This window comes from Gadus macrocephalus, chromosome 11 (genome assembly GCF_031168955.1).
Source record: "Gadus macrocephalus chromosome 11, ASM3116895v1".
NCBI classification, from domain to species: Eukaryota; Metazoa; Chordata; class Actinopteri; order Gadiformes; family Gadidae; genus Gadus; species Gadus macrocephalus.
In genome coordinates this window covers 10111193-10123857 of record NC_082392.1, presented here as the reverse complement: position 1 = coordinate 10123857, position 12665 = coordinate 10111193, and positions in this window count along the sequence as shown.

Genomic DNA, 12665 nt, shown 5'->3' with positions numbered 1-12665 from the left:
TCTCTCTCTCTCCGTCTGTCCGTCTCTCTCTCTCTCTCTCCCCGTCTCTCTCCGTCCGTCTGTCCGTCTCTCTCTCTCCGTCCGTCTGTCCGTCTCTCTCTGTCCGTCTCCCTCCCTCCCCCTCTCTCTGTCCGTCTCTCTCTCTGTCCGTCTCTGTCTCTCTCTCTGTCCGTCTCTCTCTCTCTCTGTCCGTCCGTCCGTCTCTGTCCGTCTCTCTCTCTCTCTCTCTCTCTCTGTCCGTCCGTCCGTCTGTCTCTCTCTCTCCGTCCGTCCCTCTCTCTCTCCGTCCGTCCCTCTCTCCCCCTCTCCGTCCGTCCCTCTCTCTCCCTCTCCGTCCGTCCATCTCTCTCCCTCTCCGTCCGTCCCTCTCTCTCCCTCTCCGTCCCTCTCCGTCCGTCCGTCTCTCTCTCTCTCTGTCCGTCTCTCTCTCTGTCTCTCTCTCCGTCTCTCTGTCCGTCTCTGTCCGTCTCTCTCTCTGTCCGTCTCTCTCCGTCTCTCTCTTCGTCTCTCTCTCTCTCAGTCTCTCTGTCCGTCTCTCTCTCTCTCTGTCCGTCTCTCTCTCTGTCCGTCTCTCTCTCTGTCCGTCTCTCTCTCTCTCTCTCTCTCCGTCTCTCTGTCCGTCTCTCTCTCTCCGTCTCTCTCCCTCTCTCTGTCCGTCTCTCTCTCTCTCTGTCCGTCTCTCTCTCTCTCTCTCCGTCCGTCCCTCTCTCTCCCTCTCCGTCCGTCCCTCTCCCTCTCCGTCCGTCCCTCTCCCTCTCCCTCTCCGTCCGTCCCTCTCTCTCTGTCCGTCTCTCTCTGTCCGTCTCTCTCTCTCTCCGTCTCTCTCTCTCTCCATCTCTCTCTCTCTCTCTGTCCGTCTCTCTCTCTCTGTCCGTCTCTGTCCGTCTCTCTCTCTCTGTCCGTCTCTCTCTCTCTCTCTGTCCGTCTCTCTCTGTCCGTCTCTCTCTCGCTCTCCGTCCGTCCCTCTCTCTCCCTCTCCGTCCGTCCCTCTCTCTCCCTCTCCGTCCGTCCGTCTCTCTCTCTCTGTTCGTCTCTCTCTCTGTCCGTCTCTCTCTCTCTCCGTCCGTCTCTCTGTCCGTCTCTCTCTCTCTCTCCGTCTCTCTCTCTCTGTCCGTCTCTCTCTCTGTCTGTCTCTGTCCGTCTCTCTCTCTCTCCCCGTCTGTCCCTCTCCGTCCGTCCGTCTCTCTCTCTCCGTCCGTCTCTCTCTCTCTCCGTCCGTCTCTCTCTCTCTCCGTCCGTCTCTCTCTCTCTCCGTCCGTCTCTCTCTCTCTCCGTCCGTCTCTCTCCGTCCGTCCGTCCGTCTCTCTCCGTCCGTCTCTCTCCGTCCGTCCGTCCGTCTCTCTCCGTCCGTCTCACTCCCTCCGTTCGTCTCTCTCCGTCCGTCCGTCCCTCTCTCTCCCTCTCTCTCTCCGTCCCTCTCTCTCTCCCTCTCCGTCCGTCCCTCTCTCTCTCTCCCTCTCCGTCCGTCTCTCCCTCTCCGTCCGTCTCTCTCTCCGTCCGTCTCTCTCTCCGTCCGTCCCTCTCTCCGTCCGTCCCTCTCTCTCTCCCTCTCCGTGCGTCCCTCTCTCTCTCTCTCCCTCTCCGTCCGTCCCTCTCTCTCTCCGTCGGTCTCTCCCTCTCCGTCCGTCCCTCTCTCTCTCCGTCGGTCTCTCTCTCTCCGTCCGTCCCTCTCTCCCTCCCTCTCCGTCCGTCCCTCTCTCCCTCCCTCTCCGTCCCTCTCTCTCTCCCTCTCCGTCCGTCCCTCTCTCTCCCTCCCTCTCCGTCCGTCCCTCTCTCCCTCCCTCTCCGTCCGTCCCTCTCTCTCTCTCCGTCCCTCTCTCTCTCCCTCTCCGTCCGTCCCTCTCTCTCTCTCTCCCTCTCCGTCCGTCCCTCTCTCTCTCTCCCTCCGTCCCTCTCTCTCCCTCTCCGTCCGTCCCTCTCTCTCTCTCCCTCTCCGTCCGTCCCTCTCTCTCTCTCCCTCTCCGTCTGTCCCTCTCTCTCTCTCCCTCTCCGTCCGTCCCTCTCTCTCTCTCCCTCTCCGTCCGTCCCTCTCTCTCTCTCCCTCTCCGTCCGTCCCTCTCTCTCTCTCTCCGTCCGTCCCTCTCTCTCTCCCTCTCCGTCCCTCTCTCTCTCCCTCTCCGTCCGTCCGTCCCTCTCTCTCTCTCTGTCCGTCTCTCTCTCTCTCTCCGTCCGTCTCTCTCTCTCCGTCCGTCCGTCTCTCTCTCTCCGTCCGTCTCTCTCTCTCTCCGTCCCTCTCTCTCTCTCTCCGTCTCTCTCTCTCTCTCCGTCCCTCTCTCTCTCCGTCCCTCTCTCTCTCTCTCTGTCCGTCTCTCTCTCTCCGTCCGTCCGTCTCTCTCTCTCCGTCCGTCCGTCTCTCTCTCTCCGTCCGTCCGTCTCTCTCTCTCCGTCCGTCTCTCTCTCTCTCTCCGTCCGTCCGTCTCTCTCTCTCCGTCCGTCCGTCTGTCTCTCTCCGTCCGTCCGTCTCCCTCCGTCTCTCTCTCTCCGTCCGTCTCTCTCTCTCCGTCCGTCTCTCTCTCTCCGTCCGTCTCTCTCTCTCCGTCCGTCCGTCTCTCTCTCCGTCCGTCTCTCTCTCTCCGTCCGTCCGTCTCTCTCTCTCCGTCCGTCCGTCTCCCTCCGTCTCTCTCTCTCTCCGTCCGTCTCTCTCTCCGTCCGTCTCTCTCTCCGTCCGTCTCTCTCTCTCTGTCCGTCTCTCTCTTTCTCTGTCCGTCTCTCTCTCTCTCTGTCCGTCTCTCTCTCTCTGTCCGTCTCTCTCTCTCCGTCCGTCTCTCTTTCTCCGTCCGTCCGTCTCTCTCTCCGTCCGTCCATCTCTCTCTCTCCGTCCGTCCATCTCTCTCTCTCCGTCCGTCCATCTCTCTCCGTCCGTCTCTCTCTCTCTCCGTCCGTCCGTCTCTCTCTCTCCGTCCGTCTCTCTCTCTCCGTCCCTCTCTCTCTCTCCGTCTCTCTCTCTCTCTCTCTCCGTCCGTCCGTCTGTCTCTCTCCGTCCGTCCGTCCGTCTCTCTCCGTCCGTCCGTCTCTCTCCGTCCGTCTCTCTCTCTCTCCGTCCGTCCCTCTCTCTCTCTCTCTCAGAACTTCTAGCAGGTCAGGAAAACCTGTTTGACAGGAGATGATGGCAGAGAATATAAGAGACATTTATGACAGTTTCTTCACATAAACCTTTAAAAATACACATCTTGCATTCCTCTCTCCACATGCAATAGTCATCACCTCAGTAAACAATAAATTAATTGAAAGATTACAATAAATTCAATGGCAATTGTTGCAAATTAAACTAATTATTTCCTATAGGTTTACTTGTATTTTGTGCTAAAATTCAAAGTATCTGATTTGTATTTACAATACAGCTTGATTTTGCATCTCTATTTACAGCTCCATTAGTCCATGTCAATGTTTACTGTTGCTATGGCAACAAGAGACTGCTGACGTTAGCAGATGCAAGCTAGCTTAGCTAAATCATCTGAACAATAATAACCCATAATATCACAATTCGGCATACTTAAAGAAAATCAACCACAACTACCAACAGTCACAGCCCTTCAACTCTGGGCTAATATGTTTTCACAAGTATGCAGTTAATTAGGTCACATCACATTCAATGTAAAAACGTTTTCTACTTTGTTTTGGACACAAAATGTAGCCTAGCTAGCCCCAGGCTAACGTTACTTAGCATATATGCCTCCACTCGCTCGTCTCCCGGCACATCAGCACCTGCTAGGGTGTTGAGCCCGGCACCAACATTTTGAACATTTAGCAGCTTCCACCTCCAGAGACTTCAGCTTTTTAAGTCGCAGTTTTTCAGCGCCACCCGGGCTTTTCTTACGCTTATCCATTTTCAGCTCCGTCCCGACTCCGGCCCACACCATGAGGTCCCGCCCACCCTGGTTTGTGTTGTGATTGACAGCACTGTCAGGGCTCTCTGAGCCTGTCAGCCCATGATTGATTGACAATGACAAACATAGACCAATAATATGTGTAGATGCTGGCAACACACTGCTAGCCCTCTGTAGCCCATTGGACGGCCCAATTGGAGGGAATTTAGAGAGAGAGAAAAAAACAAAACATAGCGGACCGGACCGGCCAATTGGGTCAACGGCCCACCGGGACGATGCCCGGTATGCCAGATGGCCAGTCCACCCCTGTCTACAACAACTGGATTGTGGGAAAATTACGAGATTGCGATAGGACTGGACGAGAAAGATGAGAAAATAAGAGTAGCAACTCCATTGACGATCATGGGTAAGGAATGTCACCAGCTTCAAAGGCACCTACACATGCAAGATGCAGACAGGGAGGATTCGACGAAAAATAATAGATGTGCTACAGACATTTTTTGAGCCAAACAGAAATATGATACATGAAAGATTTGTGTTTAATGACTGAAAACAAAGCCATTGTGAAACAACAGAGCAGTATGTAGCCAAAGTGAGATAGCTAGGAGACGCATGTGAGTTTGGCGCACTTAAAGGTTGGGTATGGAATTCTCTTTTTTGGCCATTTTTGCAAAATTACTTGAAATCCTTATCATAACCCACTTACAGCCACTGAGTTAGAAGTACTGACATGAAAATTAAACAAGTCAATCATCTGTGGAACGGGTAGGGCTGGAAAAACTCCAGCCAATGATTTCCAGACCCACCGAGTGGCATTGGACTGTAATGGCGCGTTTCCACTGCAGGGTGCGGAACGGATCGGATCGCAAAGGTGCGGATCGGGTCGCGTTTCCACCGCCAAAAGTGGGCATGACCCGGACTTAGCCGTACCCGTTTTGGCCAGTTTTGGCCTCGTTTTCAGGACTCCTCCGTTGGGGTACTGAAAACGAGACGAGACGCCTGAAAGGGTCCCGGGAAATTCTAGCTACACACCCCCTCCGTTGATTGGTCAACAGAATCATCACTTCTGGGTGACGCGGGGATAAAAACAAACAAACAGTAGCCTCGAGGTATTATTCTTTACAATTAACATGTCGCGTAAAACGCTTGCTTGGGCGAACAAGGAGGTGGAGACGTTCGTCTGCATTCTTGGGGAGGAAGACGTTGTTTACGATGTTTACGTAACTGCCGCGGCGATCGACATCCGGCCTACCACAAAGGGTACTGTCGGCAGTGGAAACGCGACCTCGGAACTGAGCTGGGCTATACCGCCCCCTCCCTACCGCACCTTTGCGATCCGATCCGTTCCGCACACTGCAGTGGAAACGCGGCATTAGTACGTCAATCAAACGGTCATACTGCACTCCCGCTCCCCACGCGACCCCTTCGTGCATGTACTCAATCAAAGCTTGTGACCCAGAGCAAGCTTCTGTTTGTTGTTATCCTGCGGTAGCTACTGGAGCTAGCTAACTAACTAATGGCTCGCTCTCGCGCATCTGTGTTCGCTCGTGCATGATTGCGCGTCCATGTACTTGGAATAGGTGGAGTCAGCGTTGAAGGAGAGGGGGTAGGACCATTTGAGTTGTGTATTTTCAAAATCTGCTGGCGTTTCGCAAATCCCATACCCAACCTTTAAGGAAGATCTCATTAGGGATAGGCTTGTCATGGGCACGAAGGATTCAAGCGCACAGGCGCGCATGCTTAGAGAACCCAATCTCACCCTGACGAAAGCTATTGACATGTGTCGCTCCAGTGAATAAAAACACAAATCCAGATTAAGAAAATAGGAGGGGAACAAGAGTCGGTACATTACATGTCCCAGGGGTTGACACTAAGGTTTCAAAAGCACTTGCCCATCGGGCAAGTACAGGTCAGGTTCAACTTGCCCGAATGTAAAGTTCACTTGCCCAAATTATAATCAGAATCGTGAACGGGCCTCTTTTTGCTCGTTTTGGGGGGGCTCAGAAAAATCATCCTAACTCGGACTGAAGCTGAATGTTAGCTTCCACACATGTTGTGTTTAAAAAATAACAAACTTCTCTTTGTTTACTTATTTATCGAGCGGTCACATCGTGCCATGAAGTGATTTCAGTCCACAGTTGCAACCTATTAAAGCTATTGCCAAGTTATATGTAGACCTGCATGATTTGATGCAAATGTACATAACTAAATGTCAGAGGTAGTAGCAAAGATATGTATTTTTTAACTTTCAAGTTTCTTGTAGCTCTAACTGAATAATCACAATCGCGTTTCTAGTAGGGTTGTCAGTCACGATACTGGATTTTCTAACTTCAACACTATTCCTGGAAAAAGATCGATATTCTATACCATTTTCGATATCAGGGGAAAAGTTTTTTTCAGGAAAGAACATACCCAAAGTAAATAGATTATATCTCCACAACTGCAAGGGCGATAATGTCATCTTTGGGCCAAAAGAAAGATTGTTGTGCAAGTGAAATATTCAATGGGGATAATACTTGGTTAAAGTGAATAAAGCCATGGAACACAGCATAAGTGGAAGATAACATTTCCACCTGAAATAATTATCAGTATCAGTTGGGAGCGCTGTCTTACTATGAGACACAAATAAAGGTAGATATCTTACAATTTTGACACTTGACACCTCTATTTAAAGTTCAGGGCAATCGAATGCACCAAGCCAAACACTCGCAAATAAATATATGGCCACTAGATTGCGCTGAAGAATATGTTTTCTGATTGAAGGCAATTTACCTATTTCCTAAGAAACCTTCTCTTATTCATTGATTGAAAAGACCACGTTAAGTTGCAAAATTTGGCCCAGATACTGGATAATCTGTTTATGGTGGTTTTATTCGATCAGAATCAACTTTGTGGACAAAAATCACGAAGGTAAAACATTTTTGGTTGTTAAAAGAAAAGGGGACGTTTCTTCTTCAGTTGTTATTTGCGAGATTTAGTCACAGAATGATATGGTTTGGACTGTTGGAATAAGTGGAGGCTCAGCTTTCATGTAATATATACAGTCGTTTGTGAGGGTCCAATTTCGTGAAAAAGATCGCTATTGCTGTGTGCATGTGCACAGTTATGAAACCCAAAACCGTGTTCTTGACTTTCCTTGATAATTTGCCTCAATCCAAAGTACTTCCAAACTGCACTCCTCCATCACTACTCCATTTAACTTCTACCTAAACCGTTCGCGGAGGTGCTGCACTTGAGATGCTAGCTGTGTTGGCTAACGTTTAGCACTGCCAGAGACTGCACTGCGAGTGAGTGACAGAAGGCGGGGCTATATTCGCACTGAAGCGATGCGTGTCTGTTAACTCGCTTTCCGAGAGAAGAGAAGACAGCGCGCTGATCAATTGCAAATACTTCTATTTTGTGTGGTTTTGCGGAACAAAAGGTTGTTCTGCAGTTTCTAAAAACATTTGAATAAATAGCTTTTATATAACATCCACCCAAAATCCACTTGCTCGTTTGGGCAACCACAAAAAATCTCAACTTGCGCAAACTTTTTTTTTACTTGCCCCGGGCAAGCGGGCAACCGTTAGTGTCAACCCCTGTGTCCCGTGCGCAGACTTCAGAGTCAAGCCACAGATGTGCCTCCCGGGAATGTCGGTCAGAACCACGTGCCCAAAAGGGGCCCAAACAGCACAATGTAGCCAGTAACAATAAGCAGAGGCAAGATAAAGAATCAGTCTGTCAGTACTGTGGATCGAAGCACGTAAGAGTCAAATACCCTGCATACGGAGTCCCATACTGAGTCCCAAGAAATGTGGGAAAATAAATAATTTCTCCTTACCATACATGTGGAGCTAGTGCCTCCCACCAAGGCCAAGCGGGCAATCTATTAAGATGAGAGGAAAAATGGATTTAAATACAATGCCAGTTTGCCTGTTGATGTGACTCAATTGGAACACCGGTGTTAAAGGTCCGACCATGCGGAACATGGATAAAAAATGTTTCATTGGAATACATGGAAATGCATTGGAAATGCATTACAGGAACATGACTCCATGAGCTAGGGGCAGGTGTGACATCTGTCTTTGCATGTTTAATTACTTCTAGAGGACACAAGCTTTCAGAAAATGTATTGTTTGAGTGGTATATTGGCTTTCCCTAAATAGTAGAGACCAAAATGTAAAGTCTTTCTACTTGATTCACAAGGCAAATCCCCATAATGACTGGCAGACTTTACATTATCCCTTACTTACCATTCTGATCAATGTTCAGCATGGTCAGACATTTCAAAAAAATATGTTTTTGTTGAATAAGGGGGGGGAGGTGGGGTGCGCGGTAAGGCCCAGTAAAGCCCGGTAAGGCCCCGCCTAATATGCAGATTGTCTCATTATGCAGCTCAGTTTATCAAACAAATTACCATCTTTTGTCGGACTGGCTCAGTTCCCAACAACGTTTCGGCCTCATTGAAGTCTTCTTCGTTGGTGATCGGCAGCTGGATGGGGAACATCTCTTGGCTTGTGGCTGGCCCTGGTCCACAAGATGGGGTCATTCTAGCCTCTGCCAATTCACCCTTGATGAACTGCACATCCCTTGACAGTTCATTGACAACCACCAGCACTTCGGCAAGCATTTTTGTCATCTTTTGGATGGCAAGGTCTTAAACAAGGATAAAAACAAATTGTCAAACAAATTGTCATGAGATAAAAATGTGCAAAATACTTCTGTGGTTACATAGCACAACATTTTCTAATAGACTTGCCTTTCAAAAGCTGCCCGTTGTCACCTTGCATGGTCACATCTATAAATACAAGTAATTTACAGTATGTTAATTTAATGCATTTCTGTACTATAAAGACATACACAGAAATCCTTTCCGGTGGTATTACAACAAGACCGAATAACCATTACCGTTTTGTGCATATTGTGGGGAACGAAATGGGGTGTGCACGGAACCATATGGTGATCAGTGGAGGCTTCTCCATTGAGGAGAGGGAGGAAGATCCTCCCTAACATTGTTGAGAATAAAAAATGTAGATTGCCCAGACTATTGTAATGAATTAATGCCCTTAAATATGACTACTTTATTGCCTTTGAATATATAATGTTCGTTTCCCTGGGTAAAGGGACATTAGCACCCCCTATCGCCTTTTGACAATTACTTCAGGGAGGAACGTCCTCCCTCCGCCTCCGTTGACTCCCATTCATTTTCCCGAAAGTACTGGCGGCCGGTGGATAACATGGGTTTCAATGGGAGAGAGGAGGAAAGTCCTCCTCTGAGTGGGTGGGACCTTAAGGGGTCTGATTCGCGCAAAAATCTATCCGTCTGCGCTATGAACCAATAAGTAGGATCCCTGGATGTTGAGCAGTGTTGCCAGATTGGTCCGATTTCCCACCCAATTGGGCTACTTTTAACCATGTTAGGCTGGAAGAATTATCATTGGGCGGGAAATCTGCCCAATCTGGCAACGCTGTCGATAACAAACCCGGTCTGCGTTGCCGCGGTGCTCAGTCTGAGAGACGCAGAGCAAGTGAAATCTGCGATAGCGAGATCCTAAATGCACAATGGAAACATTGGAAACAGAGGACATTGTTAACGTCTTATTACAAAAAGCATTCCATTCATTCAGTTACAGTGCTAAGTTAGCGACCAAAGAAAGAGGTAGACCACTTCCCAAAATCAAGGTCTCCAGAAGTAATGGCAACGTCAGTGTTGTGAGTGCTACATGGTTTGCTAGGTACGCAATGACTTACTGGTAGCATTACAAGCAATTGTAACTGAAAATAAACATAACTAAATAACTTCAGTGAGTGAGGGCAAAAATAGGCCCAATGATAGGCCCAGATTTTTTTATTTACTTTTACAAATCAATAGTAGGCCTGATTTGACTAATATGCTTTGCATCCTTTCCTTCTCAAATTACAGTGATGCCACTGGTGGCTTTGTATACATTTTGTTCACATAACTCCCTCCCTTCTATTTTGTAGTTCACCAAAACACCCTGAAACAACTTGAGTCTCACATTCTTATGCCACCATACACCAACATTGCAAGCAGGCCAATGGCAACCAAGCGCGCAGTCCTTCCTCCCTCACTTTAAAAACGACCAGCCGCCACTGGCATACAGGGCATGTACACCCCTGCTGGAATAATTAATTTCTTTAATGCAGTGTGTGCATTTAGCACATCCTTTTTTCTCAATTTTTTTGAAAAAGTCAGACAGTGGAAAGTTATGCTTCACTGTATTCACCTCAGTAGTGGCTTCTAAAGTTAGCCATGACCACTTCCAACTGCACTTGCACCCTGCGTCCTGCTGCACAATAAGTGCATCCTTCTCCGATATTTACCACCACTATCCTCGGGCCGGGTCGGGCCGGGCCTTTGAGCGAGCGTTTTTATTTATATTTTTATCATTGGTTTATTGGCCTAATCTGAGGAGAAATCTATGCCATAAACAGAAATATAGGCCTTTATTACACAGGTCTTCTCAATGCCGTGGAACACTTTGGTAGCTAGTCCGGTGACTTGTTAACCCCAGTGTCTTCTGTTGCTAAGCGACGTCACCATCTTTGCGGACAATTTATTATTGCTCTGCTGATCAACACTACGAATAATAATAATAATACATTTAAATTAGAGGCGCCTTTCAAGGCACCCAAGGTCACCTTACAGAGCATAAAGTCATCATAAATCTTTTAAAAACAAGACATTGTGAAAAAATTATGAATGAATGCTGGCATGGATTGTAAAAAGGCACACCATGTAAAATATTTTTTTTAGTTTTGGCAAGTAGCCGTGTTATAAGCGGGATCATGTATAGAACGTCGCCGGTCATTTTCGAAAATAAGGCCCTTCAGGGCGAAGCAAGACGCCTTCGCTGCGCGTCGGTGTACTGTTCGCCCTGTCGGGGCTTATTTTCCCGATAATGACCGGCGTTAGATATCCCTTACATATATATTTAGCTGAGTAGGCCTAGTAACAAATTTGTACAAAGTTACATATGTGTTAAAATAAATGTCGGATCCGATCTAAGCTCTACCGTGCACATGCGCATCCAATATTTCGCCGCGACGGCAAGGGCTGTGATTGGTCCCGAAACAAAATCAATTCCGGAATCACTTTTATTTACTTCGAAGGCACGGGGGTCTCAGTCAGTCAGATTACGGAATATTGACGCCTGCACGCGAGCACCGAAAAACTCTTCGGATCTGCACGAACCACACAGGTCCCCAAAATGTATGATAAAAAAGCGAAAAACCGTTTGCATGTCTGTAGTTTACCACACCCCTTGCGCATTTGTTTTCTCAACCACAAGTGTAGCTGTCAATCAAAGTATACATGCCCCGTTTTGATAGTGATCGCCTCATTGGCTTGTAACGCTTGTAAACAAGGAAGTATTGGTCTTACAGACATGTGTGAGGGCTCTGCGGACTCATTGCTAAGGATATCCACAACGACGAAAAAGTTAGAATGCACCAAGGGAGGAGGTTGAGGGGTGCTATTTTGACCAAAGACACTAGGATATACTTGATCTATATTCGCTAAACATATTTATTCCACCGTATGGTTGACATTGGATGACATTCCGGAGATTATAAGCTTTCAAACGGTGTATGACATGACTATAACACTCAACTGTATGATGCCGAAAATTGACCAAGAATGTTGGGGGGAAGGGCTGGTGTAACGAAAACTTGCCCGCCGGCGGGATTTGACGATTAAGTGGTTAATGTAATGTAATAATTTAATTTAATATAATATAATGCAGTAATTGCATAGAACATGCTAAAACGCTAAAACTAATACCTGGTCTGTCATGTTTAATTTCATTATTTCATCATGATTTTGGGTCGCTGTGTGTGAGCCGGAGGCAGGGTGCCATGCCGTAATTCCAACGCCTCATTGTTACGACGTCTCAATGGTCCGAAATATTTCCCATTAGATCGACATGCCACTATGCCGACGGTTCAATGTTCCGAAAACGGAACCCATTGGTCCAAAGGTCCGTTTGTCCGACTTTTCAAAAAGGAGGCGCATTAGGCCGACGGTTCAATATGCCGAATAGGCCAATTCCACATGTGTGATTATGAAACAAAAAATAAAAGACCATAGGCTAAGTTCCAGCAGTGCACTTCACCAAGCCAGACAGTTTATGTGGGCTTGAACGGTCACAAGAGGTGAATTTATGAAGCGCACGTTATACAAGGAGGACTAATACTTTTCCCGTAAAGAAGTCAAACGGTGAGTGAAAAACAAATAAAATGTGTATCTTTAGTAGCTGTGTGTGGTCCTATATGTGTTGTTTACAGTGGGCTTTTAGCCTAAATAATTTCGATGGTATTGATTTAGTCAAACTTATACCTCATACCGTGTGCTTAGTCAAGTGTGTGTGTGTGTGTGTGTGTGTGTGTGTGTGTGTGTGTGTGTGTGTGTGTGTGTGTGTGTGTGTGTGTGTGTGTGTGTGTTCGTGCCCGTGTTGAGATTGTCCATGGGACTGAAACACCCTGTCAAAATGAAGTGAAGCATTGTCACTTTGCTCTCCAATATTCATCGTGAACGTGATATGTAGGCCTATGTTGTATTTTGGAGAGAGAGTGAGAGAGAGCGAGAGTGCGAGCGAGGTATAAAACTCTTTATATGTAGGCCTATTCGGCATATTGAACCGTCGGCCTAATGCGCCTCCTTTTTGAAAAGTCGGACAAACGGACCTTCGGACCAATGGGTTCCGTTTTCGGAACATTGAACCGTTGGCATGGTGGCATGTCGATCTAATGAGAAATATTTCGGACCACTGAGACAGCGGAACAATGAGGCGTCAGAATTACGGGCAGGCCCCGGAGGCAGAGCGGGAAAGAGATAAG